The sequence below is a fragment of the Asparagus officinalis genome, chromosome 5 (assembly GCF_001876935.1).
Source record: "Asparagus officinalis chromosome 5, Aspof.V1, whole genome shotgun sequence".
NCBI classification, from domain to species: Eukaryota; Viridiplantae; Streptophyta; class Magnoliopsida; order Asparagales; family Asparagaceae; genus Asparagus; species Asparagus officinalis.
The window spans coordinates 61,430,755-61,440,964 of NC_033798.1; positions in this window are offsets into that span (position 1 = coordinate 61,430,755).

Below are 10,210 nucleotides of genomic sequence, written 5' to 3' on the forward strand. Positions count from 1 at the left end.
CCATTGCTATAAGGGACTTTTGTGTTGGTTATAAATCAAATACTAAGCTTATAACATGCAAATTAACAAATAAATCCGAATGTAAAAAGAATTAGAAAATCTGGCCTGATCAGGAGCAGTCGTGTAAACACTATCCTATAAGATAAAGGACCTGCCTATCGCCCTGGCGAAGATATATGATCCTCTCTCCTCTAGCGATAAAACCCCCCGGAATTGACCGATCTCTATACTCGGGTGAGAGAATAGAGCTTCAACTCAGATGAAGAGATTGCCCAATAGAGTTAAACTGAAAATCTTTTAGAGAGGGGAAAGACAAAATTTTTTTCTTTCAAAGAGATGAGAAGAGGTTTTTGCTTTCTGTGTCTATTCTGAGCTCACCTCACGACTATATACAGTGTTCATAACTGATAATCACATTTTTATTACAATTTTATACCCTTATTATCTATTTTACATGAATAAATATATCATTAATAATTGTTTTTATCTTTAATTGCAGGTTAATCAAGAATAAAACCCAAGATCTCTTCTCTTAATAAAAACCCATTAATTAAATGAATAACACAAGCAAGAGCCAAAAAGCCTAAGTCCAGAATCAAGGCGAGTAGCTTGTAGAAGCCGGAGAAAATAAAAAAAATCAAATATGAAAAAAATGTATTCAAGATGGTTGGCCGCAAAAAAAACGGCGATGTCTCCCAATCCGAAAGGCGAAATTTAACATATAATATATGAAAATCGCCTATCTCGACGAGACGAAGCCAACCGCGAAGTCAAAGTTTTTATTGGGGCATCGATGCTAGCATCGAAGTCAGACATTCTGTTATGCATCAAAGACTGAAAATGGATTGTTTTGGATAAGATTTTAATCCAATGGCTCACATTCACTGATGTTTACTATAAATAGGGGAAGAGAGTGAGGGGTTAAGGATGTGAAAAATTTTATAACTCCATTTGGAGAGGAGGGTTATTCTTAATTGAGAAAACCTTCCAAATTTGTAACTTTTGTTATAATTAATAAAAGAATTTTTCTCCACTTTAAATTTTTATTTTCTTCTCTTTGTTGGATGATGAAGATGGAGATGAAGAGCAATTTGAAGGTTAGCTTTTCTTTTATTTTTCTCTTTTATTTCTTATTTTTTAGTAATTTTTTATTGCTTATTAGTTTAGATTTACTTTCATGTCTTGTAGAGTAGATTTACTTTCTTGTCTTTTTATTTCTTTTTGCATTTTAATTTGTAGAGTAGATTTATTTTTTTGCATCTTTATTTCTTTTGCAATGTAGTTAGATTTATTTCTTGTTCATAGTGTAGTTTTTCTTATTTTTCTTTTCTTTTGTTTTGTAATTAGTTCTTATTCTCTTTAATTCATTTCTTGTTTTTATTTCTTAGGATATGAAATTAATTCTTATAGGAATCTTAGAATTGTATGAAACTAGTCTACTTTCCGCAAATTATTCTCTTACACTTAAAATGATCATGTTTAGGTTAATCAACCAGAGAACTAATTGATAGAAGAAGAATTTGATAATCTATGCTTATCTTAAATAGCTTGATAGGTTATACTTATGAATTCTAGGATTACTATCTTGTTGTTGTTTTTATCATGATTTTTATTTTGACTTAGATGATAATTTGATAGGTTATATTTTTCTTAAATGGTTTGATAGTTTATACTTAATAAATCTAAATTGAAATATGACAAAAAGAGAATAGTTTGTATTTAATAATTGAGATTAGCTAGTGGATTCAATTCTAGATTTCTCATATCTTTAATTGAACCCTCCATCTTTTGTTTTCTTGATTTTTCTCTTTCTTGCTTTTTATTCTATTCTTTGATTCTTTCTTCTCTCCTCTAAAATTTAATTTATTGTCACTTACATATATTCAAAATACACTAGTGGAAAAATCGGTATCCTTGACGGGCTTTCCCGTCAGGGATGTCAAAATTCCCGTCAGGGATACGTATCCTTGACGGCATCCCGTCAAGGATACGTCGTCAGGAAAAGTCCCGTCAGGGATAAAACATCCCTGACGGGGAGCCGTCAGTAATGTCTATTACTGACGGCAACATTATTGACGGCGAATGCCGTCAGTAATATTGAAACATCGCTGACGGGATTCCCGTCAGCGATGTTTCACTATCCCTGACGGCGATCCCGTCAGTGATAGACATTACTGACGACAGTTCGTCGTCGCTGTACACACGAACGCTGACGGGTTTCCCGTCAGCGATAAGTATCGCTGACGGGGAGCCGTCAGCGATGCATGTACAAGGAATTGATTTAGTAATCACCAGATTTTTTTTTTCTGCTAATGCATATCGCTGACAGGATCCCCGTCAGCGATAAGTATCGCTGACGGGATTCCCGTCAGCGATGTACATAACATCGCTGACGGGTAGTCGTCAACCCTGTTATGTGCATCGCTGACGGGAATCCTGTCAGCGATACTTATCGCTGACGGGAAAACCCGTCAGCGATATGCATTAGCTAAAAAAAAAAAATCTGGTGATTATATATTTATTTCCCTGTACATATCATCAATTCCCTGTATATCTCATCCAATCAATTTTGACAAACAAACCATACACATGTCATAAGTTCTAAATCCATACACATCAAACCATACACAAAGTTCTAAATCCATACACATCAAACCATACTCAAACAAACCATCCAAATTCGAAATATGTACATAATATCGTCAGTAAACCATACACATCAAACCATACACAAACACGATAACTTCCAAATCCACAACAATTTTCACAAAAAACCATACACATGTCATAAGTTCTAAATCCACATCAAACCATACACGCATAATCTCAACTATAAAGATGTCCACAATATTAATCAGACACGAGTTTAGGATATAACTCACTAAGATAGGTCATCCGCCCTATCCATGTCATCGTCCGCGTTGCCACTGGCGGATCCATCCCTACGACTCGTGCTCCCAATAGTATCATCTCCACCCTAACAAAAAAATAATTTAAATTTAGAATCACATAATATTGTGTGTAATCATATTTTACATATATAATAAGTATACCTGTCTGCTACTCTCTCCACTACCAGTAAATGCCTTTTGAGTGGCCAAGAAATTCATGATCTGGCTTTGCACCCGAGTAGGAACCCGCCTTCTACAAGATTTCATTATTTGCCTAGAAACCATCGCAAAAGTAGCAGTAGGCTGGATCACTCGCATAAGCTCCTCTTGAATATCCTCCCACATCTCCTCGGAAATCTGACCATCTAACATACTCATCACAGAGGAAACAAGCTGCATCGCCTGCTGAGTGCAATCCTCCTGCGGCATGTAAGAGGGCCCCGAGGGCATAGTCGATCGCCTGCTGAGTGCAATCCTCCTGCGGCATGTAAGAGGGCCCCGATGGCATAGTCGAGGGTGTGGAAATCGGCGGAGGCTGGAATTGTGTAGACACCCTCTGAGCTCCAACTCCCATCCACCTGGTCCTCCCTTTTTTAGGAAGTCCACAAACTAGATGGCTCACATTATAATTCTGCTCTCTAGTCAGGGGCTCTTGGCTCTGTGCAACAACCTCAGAATATGTGTTTTCCAGAGCTTCCTAGAAGTCAAAAAAATAAATTTAAGAATTGGCCTTTCAAAAATAAAAGATATTTACCTGAACAAGTAAAATAAAAGTACATGTGAAGGGTGTTTTGTGCAACATAAAAGTACATGTGAAGAAGGGTGTTAAGTGCTAATAAATAGTTGAAGGGTGCTTTGGCTTGTAAGGTGATAGGAAAAGTTTTGTCATTAGCAATTCAAAGGTTTTCGAGAATAAAACCAAGTAGATCAATCATGTTACAGTATGTTATTTCTTATGCATTGTTATATCCTAACAAGCAAGCCCCTCATACGAATGGGTCATAGTAACTCGGCTAATAAGATGACCAAAAGAAGAGTACAAACAATAGAAACACTACATGATAACAGGCTAATAAGAGCTAAGATAATTAGTTAACCTGCATTTTCTTGGCCAATTCTAGCTTTTGTTTCTTAGTCTCATCGTCATCGTACCCCTTCTTAAATTGAACCATCGTTCTCCTGTGCAGTTCTGGTAGTGGGATAAAGGGAGCGTTCTGAGATTTAAAAATATATTTATTAGTTTTATTTATTAAATATTCTAAGAAGCGGAGAGAATATACAATGATTATTAAAAGACTTTATACCGTTGTCCTACAAAATTGATCCTCAATCTGGGCAAATGAAGTAGTCCCCGTATGATGATCATAATCTTTTTTCCATCGATTAAGTTTATTTCTCCTACATTTTTCCTTCAACATGAACAAAGAGAATTTTAGTGCATGGTATAATATACAATGGAATATATCACTAGTTTCAGATAAATAACTTGATGATAATTAACTACTATACATATTTACCTGGTGCTCCTCTTGGCCCCACAATATTATAAGTGCAGCTAAGTGCTCAGGCTCAACCCTCTTATCTCGCTTGTATATCCTCTCCCAGTTGTGAGTGAAACAATCAAAGCATTTCTTCTTTATCTCATGTCTCCACTCCCGAAGAGAATGCTTGAACTTTCCCTGGTATCCAAATAAAAATTCCCACCCTACGGGATTGTCTTCGATGTTGAAATATCTAAAAAATAAAATATAGTTAAGCCATGGACAATTGACAGAATTGAAAAATAATTTTGCTAAATATAAGAATTTACCCAACAATCTCGATATATACTCTCCAGGACATGAAATGGCTGCTCCCAAGCCTCGTAATAGGGATTCACATTATCACTCCTCCGTATCAAACATCCAAGGTATGAGCTGAAGTTATTAGCCCACTGTCCGGTTGGAATCCCATTATGTCCCCATCTCACAATTGCTCGAAAACCATCCGGTGGTAACTTTTTTTTAAAGTCACTTCCTTGGCGTCCTTTCTAAAGTCACTTCCTTGGCGGCCTTTCTTCTGGTAAAGTTTTTCTCCTACAAAAAAGAAAGAATAGATATATCAACACTTTTATTTAATCAATCTTAAGCTCTTAGAATTGATTATGTTTTTTTATTAATAGACTCGGAATTGATCAAGTTTTTGATCAAACTCACCAAATCTTTGTCTGATTTCATGTTTTGCATCAGACAAAATCTCATCAATCTGTGGGGCCCATTCATCCAATCTTTTTTTCGCAAGCATGTATTTTTCAGTCTGCTTGAGTCTGTACCCCTCTGCACATGCTGGTAAGGGCCCGCGCTCAATCCCAGGAATGTATGCTCGAAGTATAACTGGAGGATCTGCATATAATGGTATGTGAGTCGGCTCTTCCTCACCCTCACCTATAAAAATAAAAGAAATAAATTATCATTGTGCATATATCATGAATAAAAATACGTAAGTTAATCTAAGTTATACCTGACATCTCTCCTGAACTCGGAGGCTCTTCATCAGTGGATTGGTCTTGACTGGGGTTAGCTACGAATAACCTCCTGTTAATATTTTTAGACATCTGCAAGTTGAATAAACATACAAATTAATATAACATAGATGCAAATTAGCTTGGTGAAAATAAAAACAATATGTATTGTTGCGTTACTAAATTTGTCATTTCACATCAAGTTTGTAGGCATTTGCAAGCTGAATATACAAAATAAGATATTACATATTTATATCGTCCAAAAGGTAATTGAGATACATTGTAGTGATATTAAAGTTTTTATTATACAATTTATAAACTAAAAAAAGTTACATGAAGACCCGATTACAAATAAATGCTGTTTAGCTCCTATTAATGTCTGTGATAATATTTGGAATGTCTGTCCGAGTTGTTGGAGCATCCGTTTCAAACACTACGTTTTGAGGGTACGAGAATTCATCGATCGCTGTATTTGGCTCATTGAAGTTGTTTATATAGCTCTCGTCATCATCTTCATTCGTGGAAGGTTGAATATAAGCCCTAGAATCCTTGTACAAGACAACCCACTCGTCTTTAACTGTAGGATCTTTCACATAGAAACATTGTCCCACCTGAGATGCAAACATGAATTTTTCATCACTATCAATTTCTTTATCGAGATTGACAATTGTAAATCCAAAGGGATCCTTTTGAGTCTTTGTAAAACACCAACGAATCATGAACATCATGTATTTATGTTCATTTGGACCACCATAGCCGTAGAATATCTCCACCACATCTTCCAACATTCCATAATATGTTATATTATTTTCAATAGGATTCTGATCTCTTCTGTTTGAGAAACATTCCCGTGAGAAGGTAGCCATGACACCACTATTCTGGGTGACCTTCGTATCATCAACCTCCATTGTGTGAAATTTATAACCGTTAACACGATACCCACCATATTGAATTACAGCATAGTAAGGTCGCTTTGCGTGAACAATCACTTCTTCTGATATGTGATTATTAAGGACAAGTTGTTCCTGGATCTAAATATATACAAAAATAAGCAAACTATTAAATCAATATGCTCTATGTTTTTTATCAATGAAATACAAATATCGCTAAATTTAACAATACTTACTTCACTATTCAACCAAGCAGGGAATTCCTTCATATGCCTTTCTTTAATGTCATGTACAGCTGTACTACCGGTAACTTCATTCTTAAGTTTTTCCTGATGTTGCCTATTAATGTGCATAAATTTAATTATTATTGTCAAAATAAAAATTTTGTCAAAATAGAAATTAAAGAGTAAATGGTATTAAAAATTCTTTTTAGATATTTTACCTCCGGTACTCCGAGAAGATTTCAAGATTATTTACAACATATGCATGCGCTTGATCTAACAATATGCTAGAATAATTTTTGTTCAGCCCGCGAGGATAGAGAACTGTGTACTCCTTATTATCAACGGGTGCTTGAAGTTCAGTTTGTTCCCCTCTCATATAACGAGAGGCAAATAAGAGACACTCGCTTCTCACGTAACTTTCAGCTATTGAACCTTCTGGGCGAGCTCTGTTACGCAATTGACGCTTCATTGAACCCAAATATCTAAAAAAGGAATATTAATCAGATATAGATGTAAAGAAATTTATATTTAATAGATATAAATATTGATAGGTAACGATTAAAATTTTCTAATTACTAACCTCTCTATTGGATACATCCAACGATAATGGACTGGTCCTGCTATTGCAGCCTCCTCCGCGAGATGATGTGTAAGATGAACCATTATTGTGAAAAAAGATGGAGGAAAGAGCATCTCCATTTCACACATTATTTCAGAAATATTTTCTCCAAGTTTCTCAAAGTCACGGGCGTCTATAACTTTAGAACAAAGCTTTCTGAAAAATCCACAAAAATCAATAATAACCTTCACTATTTTTTTATTCTGCATAGTACTGCGTAGTGCCACAGGTAGCAATTGATGAAGAAGCACGTGATAATCATGAGTTTTAAGCCCTAATATTTTCCTTTCTTGCACCTGGACATAGTTCGATATGTTTGCGGAGTAACCCTCTGGTAACTTTATTGATTTGAGGACTTGACAAAATGTTTGCATCTCAACTTTCGACATTATAATACGAGACGCAGGCAACTCTAATCGGTCGTTTTCGACATTTTTTGGCTGCAGTTCCTCTCTAATGTTCAATGCAGTTAGATCTCGACGAGCTCGTAGATCATCCTTTGATTTATTAGCATCTTGCAACAGTGTGGACAAAAGATTATCACAAATATTTTTTTCAATGTGCATAACGTTCAAGTTGTGACTTATTTTTAGCTCGTTCCAATAGGGGAGTTGAAAAAAAATGCTGAATTTTGTCCATCCTGAAGGTAATTTTACGACTTCAGCCCCATCACTCACCACTTGTGCTTGTCTCTTTCGTTTTGGTATCCTTTTGTTAATACGCAAGTTCCTTACTCCAAGTAAATCTTCTTTCGAATAGCGCTTCTTTCCAAACCTGACGGCAGGGAACATCTCAAGCAAATGTACAATCTGATCCCCACGTAATGGACGCGGAGCATCTCTCTTCTCAACAGTATCATCAAAAAACTTGCTCCATTTTTTAGTTCTGTACCTGTGTTTTATGTTCAACCACCTTCTATTAAACCAATAACAAAACTTTCGACTGTGCTGCAGATAAAGACCTTTGAATTCTGGACCACACACTGGACATGCATATGTTCCTTTTGTAGACCAACCTGAAAGATTCGCATAGGCTGGAAAATCATTAATTGTCCATAGTAAAATAGCACGTAGTCTGAAAGACTGCTTTGCATGAGTATCATAAGTCATAACCCCTTCAGTCTAGAGTTGTTTTAACTCATCAATTAGCGGTTCTAAAAACATATCTATGTCATTGCCTGGTGCATGCTTGCCCGGTATCAATAATGAAAGTATCATATACGGTTGTTTCATGCAAAGCCAAGGTGGTAAGTTGTAAGGCGTTAATACCACAGGCCATGTAGACCAACCAGAACTCATTATCCCAAATGGATTGAATCCGTCGCTAGACAAACCTAGTCTAACATTCCTGCAATCATTCGCAACCAAGGAAAAGTTCTATCCATATGCTTCCACGCCTCTGCATCAGCCGGATGTCTGATTTTACCATCATCAGTACGTTCTTCCATGTGCCACCTCATTTGCTTAGCAGTGTCTTTATTCATATACAACCGTTTTAGCCTTGGTATTAAGGGAAAATGACGCAGGACCTTTGCTGGAATCTTCTTTTGCTTAAGCATAGACCTTGTTGTCCCATGTGTTGAATAATTTTTGCGTTGTACCCACCGTGATACTCCACAAATTGGACACTCCTGAAGATCTTTGTTATCCTTATAGTAGAGGATACAATCATTAGGGCATGCGTCGATTTTATTATAGTCAAGTCCTATAACGGAAACAATCTTCTTTGCGTTATCATAATTTTCTGGTATGCTATCTTTTCCATTTGGAATGACTTTTATCAGCAACACAAGCAACATATTAAAATATTTATTCGCCATTCCGCTAAGAGACTTTATACGCAAAAGACGCAGCATAAATGATAACCTGGTGAACTCGGTACAACCCTCATACAGATCATTTTCATTGTCGTTAATTAATTTCATTATCTGCGCTAGCTCCTCATGATCAGTCACACCTCCAGCATTTCCCGACTCGTCAGCATCCTCGGCATCTTCATATTGATCTATACTAGGAATTGTTAACATATCAGCGAGCATCGTATGTGTATCATCTATTCTCGTATCATCTATTCTCCTACCGGACGTACCGGTATCCGCCATCAGTTCCATTTCTTCAAGGGATCCTTCCCCATGAAACGTCCAATATTTGTACTCCTCATGAAATCCAGATATTAAGTGTTTTTGTAAATCACTTTTATCCACCAACGCCCTATTTTTACACCAACAGCAGGGACAATACACGACATCACTATTTAACTTCCGTGGGTCTGCCAACGCGTATTGTATGAATTGATTTATTCCATCTTTATATCGACTATCCCTCCATCTATCAATACGAGGAATATCGATCCATGATTTGTCTGGAACTATACTCATAGATCTGTATGATATTAAGCATAATTAGGTAATGTGAATTTTTATTAGTAACGCATCAAATTAAAGGTTGCATGATATTAACTTTCTTCACGACATCAGGGAAATTTTAATTATAATAATCTCGGAGGGAAAATTACCAGAACATTAACGCTCATATTTGAAATAAGAGACTTTAACGGCTGACATAGGAAATGGACCTATCCCATTAGGAATATAGTAGTGTCTACAACTACCTTCATCATCTTTATGCATTTTTATTTCTTAAAAATTTCGGCAGCACCTACCCGCTGTTCTCCGAGTACACTGTGCGGATGTTATAATGCGTATCAATCATCGATAATAGATCGATTATAGATCGAAACGCAAAACAACATACGCTTATTGTACACGGAGAACAATGCGGTACATGTTATCGAAATTTTATAGGAATAAAAATGCGTAAAGTATACAAAGATAGACGATACACTACTGTATTCCTAACCTGTACGAGAAGGGGAATCCTCCCGGACAGATCTAATAATTATTGCATGTAGAGCATACTCCTAACATAAATCACGTAATTCTCTTTAGATGTAAAAAGTATTTTCATATTCAACTAGAATTGCGTGAGTTTATATCAGAAGAGACTCACATCCAACAATATTAGACGGGAAACTAGGGGTAACGACTTCTGATAACCCCCCTTAATTTTCAAAATATCAGAAAACCC